The sequence below is a fragment of the Bufo bufo genome, chromosome 11 (genome assembly GCF_905171765.1).
Source record: "Bufo bufo chromosome 11, aBufBuf1.1, whole genome shotgun sequence".
NCBI classification, from domain to species: Eukaryota; Metazoa; Chordata; class Amphibia; order Anura; family Bufonidae; genus Bufo; species Bufo bufo.
In genome coordinates, this window is record NC_053399.1 from 39511306 (window position 1) to 39529593 (window position 18288).

At 46.0% G+C, this 18288-nt stretch overlaps 1 protein-coding gene across 1 annotated transcript in view; it reads right to left on the minus strand.

The window, feature by feature from the left end:
• Positions 1-5578: 5578 nt before the first annotated feature.
• Positions 5579-18288, minus strand: part of SIPA1L1 (signal induced proliferation associated 1 like 1) — a 246180-nt gene continuing 233470 nt past the window's right edge. Inside the window, exons 23-24 of the transcript XR_005774835.1 lie at positions 15186-15188; positions 5579-5589 (exon numbers count right to left, since the gene is read on the minus strand). The gene's annotated coding sequence lies outside the window, so the exon portion shown is untranslated. The remainder of the gene's footprint in view (positions 5590-15185; positions 15189-18288) is intronic.

Consider the following 18288-nt stretch of genomic DNA (forward strand, 5'->3'; position numbering starts at 1 on the left):
ATAGCAAGGTAATAAAATGTAATCTAATGCTCACTGTACTTGCATGTAGGATTTTCAAGGTCCCAGCGTGATGCCCACCAATGCGGGCCCAGCGTGATGCCCACCAATTACTACCTTGTACCTGATGGCAGGAATCACAGGGAATAAATGTCTAATATCTGACTTATACACATTATTAAATAAAGTACAGTACATCTACAGGAGGACGCAGCAAGTTACACTCAGAGAACATCTTATATGAGTGATCCCAAGATAGACAAAAATAGTGTCCTTGAAAAAATTGTGTGTTTATAATATATATATATATATATATATATATATATATATAATGTGACTGGTTTCCATACCTTGCAGTTATCTAGATGTACATACTTAATGCTTGCATGATCATTGGATCTCCTAAAATACTCGTCTACAAATATATGCATACTCATTGAAAAAAAATAATAATAATCACCAAGAAAGAGTTGTTGGAGTAGAATGAAACTTTACATTTGTGAATTAAATGATGATATATGTACCGTAAGTGATTATAATATTACAGTGAGAGAAAGTTTATTGGGGGAAACTGTATAACTAAAAGAGAGCGCTCGTACCCTGTTGGGCCGCCTCTAGCCTACATACAAGATGAAATACGGTTGGGCATGGAGGCATACAGGTTCCACATGGTATCCTGCGGCGGTACATTTGCTCACAAGTATTGCAGCTGGGCCTGCAGATCCTGCACACTCATCCGCCGAAGCTGGCCTCCTAGCTGGTCGCATAAATACTTGATTGGCGATAAATCTGGCAAACGAGTATGAATGTTTTCATATGGACAGCGCGTTTCAGGATACTCGGGACCCCTTTGTCAAGTCTCTGGCTGTTGAGAGAATCTCACTTGAGGCGGCAGCACAGCAGGCACTGGACACATGCGGCATCTGAGGAGGCCGTTGTTGGACACTACATGTCTCTAGTGCCTACTCTGCTCCGTATCCCAAAATGCGCTGTCCACATGATTCAATAAAGTTCGACAGTTCGTCACCACATTGGTCGTTGATTTGTACCTGGCAGCTATCACCCTAAAGTGAGGCTCGAGTAATCCATACATTCTTTTGCCTGTGTAAAATGTTATTACACTAATCTAGTGTGATAGGGACAATATATGGAAACTGTAAAGTGAGAAAAGGGAGATATCATTGGTTATATTTTAGCTTTTGATTAGGGAAAGCATATAGAGAGAGTGAGGGACTTGTCACTATCTGTTATTTCAGGCAGCTTGGTGGCAACTAGTTCTGCATTACAAAATTGTGCAACTAAATCATATTTTCTGTACGTACAGCCATGCCATGAGACTGTTATATCTCCTCCCATGGTTCAATATAAGCCAGGTGTCATGAACCAGCGGGTGTAAACCCACTGTGCCACGTGTTCTACCTCCTCCAAGGGCGTTTTCTAAGTGAACCCCTCGATTCTTCACAATACCCCTGATGGTGGGGATAGACTTTTCCCGAGGGTAACACCAGGTCGCTACCTCTTGAGGAGAATAAGTACACGAGGCAGCTGGTCCACGCGGACCAGGAGGGACCTGAGAAAGGTACCAGAAGTACAGGTGTAGAGTCGTTACCAGGAGCAACAGTGCAGGACCGAAGTATGAGGCAGAGGCGTAGTCAGACAGACAAAAGATCAGGGCAGACGGCACAGGTACAGGTCAGGCAATCCGTGTCCGCTACAGGAGAGTCAAGGCAAGCTGGCAGCGATCAGACAAGTAACAGAATCCAAGAACACAGGAACACAAGTGGTTATCAGGAACCTTGACACTGAGGTCACATGACCTAACCCATAAAACCCAGGAAGTGATGCGCGCCGGCCCGTAAGGAAGTGCTGCAAAAAAACAGCAGCAAGCATGCTGTGGCCAGGGCTGAGATGAAACTGTGGAGCGGATTCCCAGAACCACAACACCTACACAAACAGAGCTGCAGTGGTGAATGGGAAGCTCTGGCCACAGATCACCGCTGAGCATGGTGCGGTACGCCAGACCTGCAGGGTAATGCGATTGTGAGGTCACGGTTAATGGCAAGCGAGGGTTACTCACAGTTCTATAAGGAAACCCTGGGCAGGCATACAGCATTGAAGGAGAGGCTGGCACAAGAGTCCTCTGGGGCACACTCTGTATTTAGGGACCAGGCCTGGTGATGGATGAGGTGCCCTGGATGTTGCAGGTGTTTTATGTGCCTGGGGCAAGGTCCCTTTAAGGTACGTGACGCCAGTGCCTGTAACGGTGGCACACCGATGGATGGTCTTAATAAGCGAGGAGCACAGATGGTATGGTGAACCAAACTTTGCTTTACTGTAATCAATTCCACTTTATACAGTTAGATCACAACTCAGTTCCACATATCAAGTACACTTCGCAAGCAGGGTTTTTACAATTATGGCAGGTATACTGTTTCCTGGCAAGATACACAGAGGGTAAACATCCACACGCGCAGAATCAGGCTGTACAGACTCCTCGGAGATAGTGTACACTGTTCCTTAGAACTCCTGTCTGGCTTTGATCCCAAGGCCCGGATACCTTAATGTAGGCTTTTATCCTTGGTAAATAATCCTCCTCAGGTACTCATTCTTGCTTTACATTTCTACTCTCTCTGCACTTCAGCTTACTTGTATTAGCTGGACATGTTGACTCTGCTTGACTTGGTGGGAACTACAGGGTTTCTCTCCCAGGAGGTAAACTCTTCCATTGGGGTACATCTTCTGAGCTAACCATGGCTCTCTGGATCAGCAGGTAGACTAGGATCCCTCTACTAGTCTCCTGGTAGCAACTAGAAGCCTGGGCTGTCTAGTTGCATGTCAGGAGAAGGCTCTGGCTTGTGCCTTCTAGCTTGTCTCTGCAGACTCCTGACCTTTAACAACCCCTCCCTGTCTGGGCCTGAATACTTATACCAGGGGTTCTCTAACTCCCTCTAACGTCTGGGATGACTAACTGCATCGAACTAGGCCTGATATTGCATATTACAGGGAACATTGCATACAAACAATACCTTATAAATTACATAAAATGCACAATTAGAGATAACATTCCTGTCCCTAATGAAGAGGAGTAACGCACACACCAATTGACCCTTGTGTAGTGCCCACGCTTATCTAGTGGGGACACTACATACCACCACGCTTTAACGTTGCCCGACCTCGGCGCAACATGGAGGGGCCCTGCCCAGCTGGATACTGCACCTGAAAAAGAGACCATAATGCAAAGCAGGAGAAATACATCTACATTTGCAGAAGCACATTACATGCATAAATCAGGCAGTCCACTGGCTTAGGAACAAGTAACGGTGAAAAGGGGCGTCGTTCTCTTCTCTCAGGATCATGTGAGGGAACAGGGGCGCTGACCTGGTGCAGCGTAACATTATTACCAGGATAGTCCATATGTGCAAATTGTCCTTAACCAGTTGCCGCAACTGTAACGCCGAAAGGCGTCATCGCGGCGGCTCCCCCAGGCTACGCTAACGCCGATTGGCGTCATCTCGCGTGAGCCGAGATTTCCTGTGAACGCGCGCACACAGGCGCGCGCGCGCTCACAGGAACGGAAGGTAAGAGAGTGGATCTCCAGCCTGCCAGCGGCGATCGTTCGCTGGCAGGCTGGAGATGTGTTTTTTTTAACCCCTGAAAGGTATATCAGACGCTGTTTTGATAACAGCGTCTAATATACCTGCTACCTGGTGGTCCCCTTTGTTTGGATCGACCACCAGAGGACACAGGTAGCTCAGTAATATGTTGCACCAAGCACCACTACACTACACCCCCCCCCCTGTCACTTATTAACCCCTTATTCACCCTTGATCACCCCATATAGACTCCATGATCACCCCCTGTCATTGATTACCCCCCTGTCATTGATTACCCCCCTGTAAAGCTCCATTCAGACGTCCGCATGATTTTTACGGATCCACTGATAGATGGATCGGATCCGCAAAACGCATACGGACGTCTGAATGGAGCCTTACAGGGGCGTGATCAATGACTGTGGTGATCACCCCATATAGACTCCCTGATCACCCCCCTGTCATTGATTACCCCCCTGTAAAGCTCCATTCAGATGTCCGCATGATTTTTACGGATCCACTGATAGATGGATCGGATCCGCAAAACGCATACGGACGTCTGAATGGAGCCTTACAGGGGCGTGATCAATGACTGTGGTGATCACCCCATATAGACTCCCTGATCACCCCCCTGTCATTGATTACCCCCCTGTAAAGCTCCATTCAGACGTCCGCATGATTTTTACGGATCCACTGATAGATGGATCGGATCCGCAAAACGCATACGGACGTCTGAATGGAGCCTTACAGGGGCGTGATCAATGACTGTGGTGATCACCCCATACAGACTCCCTGATCACCCCCCTGTCATTAATTACCCCCCTGTAAAGCTCCATTCAGACGTCCGCATGATTTTTACGGATCCACTGATAGATGGATCGGATCCACAAAATGCATACGGACGTCTGAATGGAGCCTTACAGGGGCGTGATCAATGACTGTGGTGATCACCCCATATAGACTCCCTGATCACCCCCCTGTCATTGATTACCCCCCTGTCATTGATCACCCCCCTGTAAAGCTCCATTCAGACGTCGGCATGATTTTTACGGATCCACTGATAGATGGATCGGATCCGCAAAACGCATATGGACGTCTGAATGGAGCCTTACAGGGGCGTGATCAATGACTGTGGTGATCACCCCATATAGACTCCCTGATCACCCCCCCTGTCATTGATTACCCCCCTGTCATTGATCACCCCCCTGTCATTGATCACCCCCCTGTAAAGCTCCATTCAGACGTCCGCATGATTTTTACGGATCCACTGATAGATGGATCGGATCCGCAAAACACATACAGGCGTCTCCCTGGAGCCTTCCAGGGGGGGTGATCACCCCAAATAGACTCCCTGATCACCCCCCTGTCATTGATCACCCCCCCCGTCATTGATCACCCCCCTGTCATTGATCACCCCCCCTGTCATTGATCACCCACCCTGTCAGGCTGCATTCAGATGTCCGTATGATTTTTACGGATCCACGGATACATGGATCGGATCCGCAAAACACATACGGACATCTGAATGGAGCCTTATAGGGGGGTGATCAATGACAGGGGGGTGATCACCCCATATAGACTCCCTGATCAACCCCCTGTCTTTGATCACCCCCCCTGTCATTGATCACCCCCCTGTAAGGCTCCATTCAGAAATTTTTTTGGCCCAAGTTAGCGGAAATTATTATTTTTTTCTTACAAAGTCTCATATTCCACTAACTTGTGTCAAAAAATAAAATCTCACATGAACTCACCATACCCCTCACGGAATCCAAATGCGTAAAATTTTTTAGAGATTTATATTCCAGACTTCTTCTCACGCTTTAGGGCCCCTAGAATGCCAGGGCAGTATAAATACCCCACATGTGACCCCATTTCGGAAAGAAGACACCCCAAGGTATTCCGTGAGGGGCATATTGAGTCCATGAACGATTGAAATTTTTGTCCCAAGTTAGCGGAAAGGGAGACTTTGTGAAAAAATAAAAATAAAATCAATTTCCGCTAACTTGTGCCAAAAAAAAAAAAATTCTATGAACTCGCCATGCCCTTTATTGAATACCTTGGGGTGTCTTCTTTCCAAAATGGGGTCACATGTGGGGTATTTATACTGCCCTGGCATTCTAGGGGCCCTAAAGCGTGAGAAGAAGTCTGGGATCCAAATGTCTAAAAATGCCCTCATAAAAGGAATGTGGGCCCCTTTGCGCATCTAGGCTGCAAAAAAGTGTCACACATCTGGTATCGCCGTACTCAGGAGAAGTTGGGCAATGTGTTTTGGGGTGTCATTTTACATATACCCATGCTGGGTGAGATAAATATCTTGGTCAAATGCCAACTTTGTATAAAAAAATGGGAAAATTTGTCTTTTGCTGAGATATTTCTCTCACTCAGCATGAGTATATGTAAAAAGACACCCCAAAACACATTCCCCAACTTCTCCTGAATACGGAGATACCACATGTGTGACACTTTTTTGCAGCCTAGGTGGGAAAAGGGGCCCACATTCCAAAGAGCACCTTTAGGATTTCACAGGTCATTTACCTACTTACCACACATTAGGGCCCCTAGAAAATGCCAGGGCAGTATAACTACCCCACAAGTGACTCCATTTTGGAAAGAAGACACCCCAAGGTATTCCGTGAGGGGCATGGCGAGTTCCTAGAATTTTATATTTTTTGTCACAAGTTAGTGGAAAATGATGATTTTTTTTTTTTTGTTTCTTACAAAGTCTCATATTCCACTAACTTGTGACAAAAAATAAAAACTTCCATGAACTCACTATGCCCATCAGCGAATACCTTGGGGTGTCTTCTCTCCAAAATGGGGTCAGTTGTGGGGTAGTTATACTGCCCTGGCATTCTAGGGGCCCAAATGTGTGGTAAGAAGTTTGAAATCAAAATGTGTAAAAAATGACCAGTGAAATCCGAAAGGTGCTCTTTGGAATATGGGCCCCTTTGCCCACCTAGGCTGCAAAAAAGTGTCACACATCTGGTATCTCCGTACTCAGGAGAAGTTGGGGAATGTGTTTTGGGGTGTCATTTTACATATACCCATGCTGGGTGAGAGAAATATCTTGGCAAAAGACAACTTTTCCCATTTTTTTATACAAAGTTGGCATTTGACCAAGATATTTATCTCACCCAGCATGGGTATATGTAAAATGACACCCCAAAACACATTCCCCAACTTCTCCTGAATACGGCGATACCAGATGTGTGACACTTTTTTGCAGCCTAGGTGGGCAAAGGGGCCCATATTCCAAAGAGCACCTTTCGGATTTCACTGGTCATTTTTTACAGAATTTGATTTCAAACTCCTTACCACACATTTGGGCCCCTAGAATGCCAAGGCAGTATAACTACCCCACAAGTGACCCCATTTTGGAAAGAAGACACCCCAAGATATTCGCTGATCGGCATAGTGAGTTCATTGAAGTTTTTATTTTTTTGTCACAAGTTAGTGGAATATGAGACTTTGTAAGAAAAAAAAAAAATAATAAAAATCATCATTTTCCGCTAACTTGTGACAAAAAATAAAAAGTTCTATGAACTCACTATGCCCATCAGCGAATACCTTAGGGTGTCTACTTTCCGAAATGGGGTCATTTGTGGGGTGTTTGTACTGTCTGGGCATTGTAGAACCTCAGGAAACATGACAGGTGCTCAGAAAGTCAGAGCTGCTTCAAAAAGCGGAAATTCACATTTTTGTACCATAGTTTGTAAACGCTATAACTTTTACCCAAACCATTTTTTTTTTTTTACCCAAACATTTTTTTTTTATCAAAGACATGTAGAACAATAAATTTAGAGAAAAATTTATATATGGATGTCGTTTTTTTTGCAAAATTTTGCAACTGAAAGTGAAAAATGTCATTTTTTTGCAAAAAAAATCGTTAAATTTCGATTAATAACAAAAAAAGTAAAAATGTCAGCAGCAATGAAATACCACCAAATGAAAGCTCTATTAGTGAGAAGAAAAGGAGGTAAAATTCATTTGGGTGGTAAGTTGCATGACCGAGCAATAAACCGCTAAAGTTGTGGAGTGCCGATTTGTAAAAAAGGGCCTGGTCTTTAGGGGGGTATAAACCTGTGGTCCTTAAGTGGTTAATAGAACAGCAGGAAAATGTAAACAATTTAAAAGTTCTTGGAGGCTCAAGGAACAAATATGAGTCCGTACCCAGGTTCCTTTCTTACTTAGAGTGAGTGCCTTTCACCAGCAAGGCAAGGTAGCAAATCACAAAGGCTCAGGTACTTTTGAGTCTATCACTGGGCACGTATCCTTAAAATCCAGTTGCACAATAGAATGACAGCACATGAAAGATAGCCCACACTTTTCAAATGGCATAGTATAAAAACAAGTGCTGTAATACCCTTAATCAACCTGAAAAGGGGGTTAAAGGGTTAAAGGTGCAACGTAGGAACAGGCACAACTTGGTGTGAAATCGTAGAAGCAGGCAGGAGGTCCTGGAAACAAAATGGTTTTGCTGACATATTTATTTCAGTGGGTGACCACTACCACTGAGCCGTGGGTAACTGGCAGCAGCAACAAAGGACCATAACAAAGGACTCCTGTCCTGAAAGGGTTAAATCTACTAGAAATAAATCCCTTGGCAAAGCAAATAAATCATGGGCCTAGCAGGCCAATTCACAGGGGCATATCATAATCACCTGGTACTTCAGTGGTGCTCCCTGGCTCTGCTGGCAAATGAGGCCTGTAATAATCCTCCACAGGCGGATGTGCCCACAACACAGTATTAGGGGGCAGCTGCAGCACGAAGGGACCCCTAATAGGTATTGGCCCCATAGGCCTAGGGGTGATGACAGCTGCTGACCGCACCGGTACAGGGATGACAATCGCAGGTGGCGCTTGCCTAGATACCGCCGCCGCAAGCGGTCCGGTGGGCGCTGGAACAACTGGCTCTGCGCAGCAAGTCACAGGGTGAGAGGGCCTTCTTGGGGGCCTCAACGTAGCTGTGGTAGCAGAAGGTGGCCGACGGGTGGGGACAGGCACCCTTACCTCTTCCTTCTTAGGCGGCGTCTGGATCCTGGCGGTGGCAATCTTACGCAACTCCCGCAACTTTTCCTCCAGTCGGACGATCTGGTCGTCGAGGCTCTCGTTCTCAGGATCGCTGTCTTCCGCTGTCGCCGCCGGCACAGGTACAGTATATGATGCATCGGACGCGGCCGCTGCAGGCTCCGGTGGCGCATCAGGTCTCCTACCCTTCTGGATATTCTCCAGGGTGATGCGGAGTCCTTTTAACTTTTCCATTTCTTGGATTGTTTTCTCCCGGCGAGGCAGCTCGGGGGATGGATGGGGACTCACCCATTTCTCTAACACGGTTGGCTGCCAAAATACGTTAGGACCAATGAAAGAGCCTCGCTCTTGGAATGCGTGATGGGCCGGTTCTGGAGAGCGCACAGGTTTGCACTCGCAGCCAGAGTAGTCCTCATCTGCCTCCCAGTCCTCCGGTTCTTTCTTAGGACGGGTCACGGCAGTAGCATATGGGCCTCGCAGGCTCTCGGCAGGGGTGAATTCCACTTCCTCTCACTCACAGAGGTTATGCAGATGCTCGGGGAGGTAACCCCGCTTGACGGACCTCCGGTTTACATATAAGTCTCTGCCAGTAATATAGTTTTGTATGAACCCGTAGCCACGGTTCTTATCAAAAGACACAACCAACCCCTTTCTCCTTTCCAGGCGGGGTTGGGCGTTAGTGTGACGCTCGTGAACGGTCTTTGCCAGTTCTTCGTAGTATATTTTAGTCTTGGTATTTTTCTTTATGGCAGCCTCCCGGATCTCTGCCATTAGTGCTGACCACTTGAACGAGGGCTGAAAGAAGTCCCTCCAGGAGCCATAGTAGTTCTCCGGTTTTGTCCCCAGTGGCGGGCAGGCGGGTCTCTCCGGTCCCGGAGAGTAGGCCGGTGGAGCGTCCTCTGGCTCTACACCAATGTCATCCATGTTTAATAGATCAGGCGCGGACATCCCAGCAGAGCAGTCTTCACTCTCCAACATGCTCGATCCTTCTCTGGAGAGCGACAGGGTGGCGCCAATAAGTTCAGACAGATCCTCCCATTGCCCTGGGAGGCCGCCCCCCAGGTACTCCAGTATGGGGAAGGCGGAGTCCATTTCTGCAGACATGCAAATGTCCAGACAGGCGGTGGCGCCGACTTTGAGCTTTTTCCCGCTCTTCTCAGCAAAAAGGCGCCAACTTTTACCGCCAATTCAGGATGAAGATGACGCAGCAGTAAACTCAAACAAGCTCAGCGGCCATCTTTAGCAAAACGCTGTCTATTCACTGACAGCAAGCGGTGGCTTAAACAAGCAGCAAAACAGTCCAGAAGACACTATGTTCACACCGCTACTTAGGGCAGTCCTTTAGGCCCAGCAATTTTCAATAAAACATTTAGGGTTTGTCACTTTAAGGTAGTCTTCAGCACACAGTTTAATATCCGCAATGGCGCAGGAATGTTCCGTATCCTGTTCGTGACGCCAATTTATGCGGTACGCCAGACCTGCAGGGTAATGCGATTGTGAGGTCACGGTTAATGGCAAGCGAGGGTTACTCACAGTTCTATAAGGAAACCCTGGCCAGGCATACAGCAATGAAGGAGAGGCTGGCACAAGAGTCCTCTGGGGCACACTCTGTATTTAGGGACCAGGCCTGGTGATGGATGAGGTGCCCTGGATGTTGCAGGTGTTTTATGTGCCTGGGGCAAGGTCCCTTTAAGGTACGTGACGCCAGTGCCTGTAACAGTGGCACACCGATGGATGGTCTTAATAAGCGAGGAGCACAGATGGTATGGTGAACCAAACTTTGCTTTACTGTAATCAATTCCACTTTATACAGTTAGATGACAACTCAGTTCCACATATCAAGTACACTTCGCAAGCAGGGTTTCACAATTATGGCAGGTATACTGTTTCCTGGCAAGATACACAGAGGGTAAACATCCACACGCGCAGAATCAGGCTGTACAGACTCCTCGGAGATAGTGTACACTGTTCCTTAGAACTCCTGTCTGGCTTTGATCCCAAGGCCCGGATACCTTAATGTAGGCTTTTATCCTTGGTAAATAATCCTCCTCAGGTACTCATTCTTGCTTTACATTTCTACTCTCTCTGCCCTTCAGCTTACTTGTATTAGCTGGACATGTTGACTCTGCTTGACTTGGTGGGAACTACAGGGTTTCTCTCCCAGGAGGTAAACTCTTCCATTGGGGTACATCTTCTGAGCTAACCATGGCTCTCTGGATCAGCAGGTAGACTAGGATCCCTCTACTAGTCTCCTCGTAGCAACTAGAAGCCTGGGCTGTCTAGTTGCATGTCAGGAGAAGGCTCTGGCTTGTGCCTTCTAGCTTGTCTCTGCAGACTCCTGACCTTCAACAACCCCTCCCTGTCTGGGCCTGAATACTTATACCAGGGGTTCTCTAACTCCCTCTAACGTCTGGGATGACTAACTGCATCGAACTAGGCCTGATATTGCATATTACAGGGAACATTGCATACAAACAATACCTTATAAATTACATAAAATGCACAATTAGAGATAACATTCCTGTCCCTAATGAGGAGGAGTAACGCACACACCAATTGACCCTTGTGTAGTGCCCACGCTTATCTAGTGGGGACACTACAATGGCGCCTGGGACCACTGTGGTAGCAGGGGAACAGCGGCGCACAGCAGCCGCTGTTACACCAGGCCAGTGCCCTTACGTCATGGACTCTGCTCTCTAAAAATCCTGTGACAGCTTGCGTCACTGCCAGGCCCAGGCATGCGCTGTACACTGCTGACTGTGGCCAGCTGCAGCAGTAAACTGACTGCGCATACCCGGGCCCGGCAGTGACGAGAGCTGTCGTGGGATTTCAGAGAGCAGAGTCCATGACGTAAGGGCACTGGCCTGTCTTACATTGAAACACGGGAGGAGTGATAATGGCAGTTCTTCCTGGCTTCCAGTAGGCGCAACATTATTATTGAGGAGAAGAGCATGAGATTTTGGACTGAATGGCTCACTCCTCCTCTCAGTTACAGCAGGATAATAGGGATGTCACCTCTGAGTAGGACACCCTGCCTTGGAGACAGGGTTCAACGTATTCCTCCTGTTCCATCTTCTTGCTGTCCTATAACAGTATTTCACTTGCATCATCTCTGTCTTCACATGCCCTCCTAGTGTGGTGCCTTGTTTTTCCCTAAGAAAAGGCAACAAAACCCCATGCGCTATGAAAGATTCCTTAGGGAGTCTTCCTGTTGATGACTTGTATTAGAAGCATTAGCATTTGGACTGCCATGAGTAGAAGGTTCAGACGGAGGTGAGGGAACCCATGCATAGCTGTTGTGGTGGTAGTAGTGAAAGGGGAGGGGACCAAGGAGCCCACAATGACATATCATAGATTAGTTTCGGGGAAAGTGAAAGAAGAGCTGAGGAGGAGGAGAAGAGCAGTGGCTGCTGAGACAATAAAAAGCGGAGGCACCCTTTTGCCAAAACCTCCAAAAGCACTGGCAATGCCGGATCTGCTTCTTTTGTGATCAGCTCGGAAACTGGTGATTCGCTGATACTGTGGGCGCAGGTTCAAAACGTGCCAGACCTAGGCCAAGCTCAGCTGCCGCTGGCTCTGTGCTAGAATCTTCCATAGGTGTGTGCAAGATCTGCAGTATTAAAATAAGCCATGGGCATTTAAACACAAACATAGGTACCAGAACTATTGCAGCACCTGAGGCGGCATCACTGGATTCTTTTGGAAATTAGAAGTGGCCAGCATTCCAAACTGGAAAAAGTCTCCTTCTCCTGTGGTCTTCGTTGTAGCAGCTAGGCTGCTTTCCCTAAGCAGTACAGTGTCCTTGTCATCATTATCAGGTGCTTCTCCTGCCCAGACTCCTCCACCTTTCCCTCCTCTCTATTGTGAGACATCCATAACAGAATGTGTGGCCGTGAGAAAACTATTCGCAACCAGCAATTAGCTTGTGTAAAACCTGAACTCCGACCTGGCCAAGTTGCTGGCGGTGCAGTTGCTGCTGTACCAATTGTTAAAATTATCTCATTTTCTAAATCACTGTGGCTTTCCCCACCACATACCTTGTCTCCTGACCCCATGGACTTCTGGTAAGGCAGATTGGAACAGTGGCCAGAATTGGCCCAGTTTTCTCTCATTGTCCAGCCTCCAGTGTCCTCTTGTAGAGGGTTATCAAAGTGGCAGGTGGCATCATGACACCCAAATGGATAAACTTGTACAAAACACCACTTTTATCAAAATGAAAAAGACATGGACATCTGACTGAGGGCTCATGCACACAACCGTATGTATTTTGCGGTCCGCAAAATTGGATCCGCAAAAAATACGGAACAGCTGGCCCCTAATAGAACAGTACTATCCTTATAATAGGACATGTTCTAAATTTTTGCGGAACGGACATCCGGAAACGGAATGCACACTGAGTAACTTCTGCTTTTTTTTGCGGATCCATTGAAGTGAATGGTTCCGCATACAGTCCGCAAAAAAAAACGGAACGGACACGGAAAGAAAATACATTTGTGTGCATTAACCCTGAGGCCGATAAATGGATCTACCTTTAGATAATGGTGCCCCATCATGCCACTGCGGCTGTCTGCCTGCCTACCATCATGTTCTATACTGTATGTCTGCTGGCACTGCCACAGCTGCTACTCCCTGCTGCTAATCCCCCTACTACCACTACCATTACCCCTATATAGCCATTGCTATCTACTTGCTGTCTTTTCTGTTCCATGCTGTGATGCTACTGCTGGCACTACTATTGCTGCTACTATTACCCCTACAGCCTTACCCTTTCTACATCCAGACTGTGCTGCTGTTGCTCCCAAATAAAAGGGAGAATTTTATCAGGCTTGTTCAACTTCAGAACAAGCCACTGATTCTTCTGACAACTAACACTTGTATGTATAAATATGGACAGGCATACTGCTCCCCTTAATTTTTGGATGCTTGTACAGAACAAGCCACTGTTTCTTAAGGCATCAACTAGTGTTGAGCAAAGCGCGCTTAAGATCCCTTCAAAACTTTGTTTAAATTCTGTACAGATAGCGTTTTCATACAGCATTCAAATGTATGGGCTGCGCTGAGGTGAAATTAGCTTCAAATCATTTAGTTCAAAACTTTGACTTCTGTACGGAGACCGTTTTCGTACAACATTCAAATGTATGGGCTGTGTCAAGGTAAAATTCGTCTGAAGTCCTGCGAGACTTCAGTGAAAAACTTTGGGCTTCGATTATAGAACTTTAAAACAATCTGAAGTGTGTGTATATGTATGTGTATGTGTGTATATATATATATATATATATATATATATATATATTTTTTTTTATGTTATTAGGGCATTATTACGTTAAATAAATAGGAAGGAAACATTCTTATTTTTATCCAAAGTCTGAAAACCAGCCTTAAGCCTCATTCACACATCAGTGTTCCACGGACATGCGCTGTACGTGTTCTCCATGGACAGCACACTTGTTTTAACAAGGTCTGTGTGTCAGTTTTTTTTTTAGCACGGATGAATGCTCTATTTTGTCCCTGTTCACGGATCCATCACATCTATTATAGTCTATGGGTCCGTGAAAAACACAGATTGCAACACGGATGCCATTAGTGTTTCACGGATCATTAGGAAGAGATGCTTTAAAAATTATTTTTCAGCTGTGCAGTGAAACACCAAAAATAACTAAATAATCTTACCTCCCCGGACGGGCCTACTGCTCTGTTCTTCTCCAGGCCTGCACTGCATTGTGACCTGACGTTGCACAGCATCAGGTCACAGTGCACGCACTACGTCCTGACGCAGTACACAGTCAGGACAAGCAGTGCCTGGAGAAGACCAGGGAGCGCTTCACTTGCAGCGGACTATAACCGGTGCTAGGGGCCTCTTCTACTGGTGTTATGAGAGTTTTTGTTGTGACGCCAGTTGCATTTCAGCAACGAGGGACTAGGTCCCCCTATGTAGAAGGTGATTGTGGAACCCAGGTGTAGGAATGCCAGAGTGGTGTAAGGGTTGCCTATAGTAGCCCTTTAGGTGCGGCTTTTGCACTTGTCACAGTGCTCCTACCTGGATATCCGGAACCCCAAACGTGGTCGTCCGAAGCAGTGATAAAAGGGTTAACAGTTGAGGGATTTGTAGAATAAATGGAGTCCAGACTTTTATTAACGTTGAAACAGCTTTACTTGAGTAAACTTTCATCAAGGAACAATCTTCCAACTTTATCTTGGTCATTAGCAGGTTTTGGCATGAAGTTTTGTCTGGCAAACACAATCAGCTCTGCTATATCTGTACTCCTTCAGCTCTGCTATGCTGACTGAACTAAATAGGAATTTTTCCTCTTCTGCTGTAGGCTGCAACTTATCTATCTGTAGTCTGACTATCTTTATCTTGGACTTTTTCTTTATCCAGGGAATCTTTCCTCCTGGCTCTGAAGCTTGTAGCATGGGCGTAGCATGGGCCCTTAGGCCCAGCAGAGCAGACAGTGCTCTGCTGGCCGACACACAGCCTTCCCCTTACAGGGGGTAAGCTAGACTGACCTCTAACTAACGCCTCCCTCTCTAAAGAGGACTGGAATGGATAGAAGGTTACTCCAGGGAAACTAGCTCTGCCAATACTGCCGCCATCTGCCGGTGAACCAGGTACATTACACTTAAAAAGTCATTTGCAAGGAAAATAAATATACATTATGCAGGACATGGCAATAAAAATGCAAGATGATTCAGTATCAACCTTAGGAGATAGTGGGTGTAAAAAGGTGGTAATGCCACTCTGGGGTATTACACACTCCCCACTGCATACTAGTGAGCACTTCCATAATGGAAACGCTCATTAGTATTCGCTTTTTAAGACTCACATTTGGGAGGAAAAAGTATGTCTTATAAAGTGAAAAATAAGGTACGTCTTTTGTGTAGTGATTTTTTTAGATTAGATCCAAGAGAATATATGTGTTGTATTATATGATGAGTCTTTTGGTACTCTAGGGGTGTATCTAATATATGTGATAATTATTTTTATATTGATGGCGTATCCTGAGGGGAGGCCATCAATATCAGATTTGTAGAGGTCTGATACCCCACACCTCTATCAGCTGTTCCTCAGTAGCTTCGGTGCCAGAAAACTGCGCTCCGGCGCAGTGGGCACAGCTGGTTAATGATCCAATCAAAAGTGAATGGGTGCAGTGCTGCATAACCAGCTCAGCCCGATGAAATAATAGACAGAGCTGTGTAGTTTGAGCAACAAAGCTACTCGGGAACAGTGGATTGGCAGGGGTGTGAGGTGCCCTCAGGCTAGGCCAGCAATATAAAAATCCTGGAAAACCTGGAGAACCAAACGTGGCAGTTACCAGCGGAGTTGCTGCCGTTCAAGACACAGCTGTTCTCCATTAGAAGTTGAAAATTGCTTGCTATTGTCAGTCGCTGCATGCTTTTGTTGGTTTTCCTGCCAAACTGCGCTGCCATTAGAAATAAGCAAGCAATTCACAACCAATGTTTAATAAATAATAATATAACAGCTGGGGCATGGACGCCGACTGCCACAATAGTCCTACACTAGTCTGAAGATGCCACTTTTGTGAACCAAATGCAGGTGAATAGGGCTTAGTGCTTCCACAACCCATTCAGCAGAACATCTTTATGACCGGGAGATAATCCAGTAAAGCTCCTTATGATACACTTGTGTGTATGAGTCCTAATCCTTCTTGCATATTTGAACGTGTACAGCTGTGGAGATACATTAATGTTAATATATTTGATTTGAAAAAATTGATATGATCCCATCAGAGGAAAGGGGAGAAGGATTTCTGCTTTCTTCTGGTTGGATCCTGCGCGGTTTCTGCACTGACAAAGACTGTTGTAGGTGGTGTAAAATTAGTCCACTTTAAAGGGGTTTGCAGATTCTTTAAAATTGTTTCTCAATATTAGGTGGGGTGGGACTCGGCATGCCCACCATTTTAAGGGTCACTGTGCCACAATGATCACTGCATCCTCTTCATTGCTTACCAGGCACAGCTGAATGAATGTACAGGAGGTGTAAGACCAGGGACGGCCTCTACTAAGGCTACATTCACCCGAACGTATTTTGTTTCCGTGTCCGTTCCGGTTTTTTTTTTGCGGATAGGATGCAGACCCATTCATTTCAATGGGTCCGCAAAAAATGCGGACAGCACACTGTGTGCTATCCGCATCCGTATGTCCATTCCGTAGCCCAGCAAAAAAAATAGGACATGTCCTATTCTTGTCCGTTTTGCGGAAAGGATAGGCATTGTTACAATGGATCCGCAAAAAAAACAGATGCCATACGGACGTCATCCATTTTTTATTTTTTTTGCAGATCCCCTATTTGCGGACCACAAAACACATACGGTCGTGTGAATGTAGCCTAAACGTATGGAGTTGTATTCTACACTGCAGTATCCGTGTTGCGTTCTTTTCAAACTGCTGATTGGAGGGCAAGGTGAGAGCCTGACCCCCCCACCTATCTTATTTGATAATCAATTTTAAAGAACCCCCTTTAAGATTTGTCATACATAACCATTAGCTGACATTGACCTTGTACCGTGACCTGTTTGTAAATCTATGTTGTGTGTGGTGACCTAAGAATGTTTCATGTTGGATGTAGTGTGACGCCATTGTAGTTATCTGCAACATCACATTGTTTTTCATTTAAATTCTATGACATTGTCTCAATGCTTTGACATTACTACTATTCTTATGTAATTTGACATCAGGGAAATAAAAACTGAAAAAAGTGATGTCACAACTATTGGCTAAAGAATGTACTAATGTCACAGGACAATGATCATGTAGTAGAGAAATAATAAATAATGTGATATTACAGTTATTACAATCCCTGTGTAAGATGGAAAATGCAGGAAGATATTGCAGTGACACAGAAGATCACTGCAAAGGGTTAATTTAATGTTGAAGAGCTAACCTTATGCTAAAGAGCTAAATGTTTTTTTTCTGTTATGTATAGGCAACAAATAATTAAAGGGGTTATCCAGGAATTAATATTGATGACCTATCCTCAGGATAGGTAATCGATATCAGATCAGCAGGGGTCCGACATGTGCGACCCCTACCAATCAGCAGTTAGAAGAGGCCAGGTGCTCCTTGCGCACCATGGTCTCTTGCTAGACCATGTTAAAAGTCTTCGTACATAAGTCATATGGCCTAGTTGCAGCTCAGCCCCATTCAAGTCAATGGGGCTAAAAGCTGCAATACTGGCACAGCCTCTATACAATGTACAGCGCAGAGCCACAGCTTCCCTAAAAAGCTGATCGGCGGGGGTGCCAGGACACCCACCCCCACCGATGTGATATTGATTACCTATCCTGTGGATATTTCATCAGTATTATTTCACAGATAACCCCTTTAACACTGGCAGTCCTAGCTAGGTTTATGGGAGACGGTCTGGATCTGCCCCGGTCATTGAGTCCACCAACATCCGCCGGCTCCTACATCTGCCCTCTTGTCTTGCCTGGTGTTGTGGGGTGGTCTTGATGTTGGGTAGATGGTTGCAAAAGCCCCAAAGGGTCCTAGATTTGCCCTGAGGGAAGGGTGCACCTTCCATTCACTGTACAGCCCCAAGGAGCATTGGAGGGAGGATAGCCACCGTAAACCACCACTCCTATCAGTGCCACAACTACCAGTCCACTCCTCCCAGCTCTCCCCCTGTGGGTCGCTGCAATATACTTTAATACAC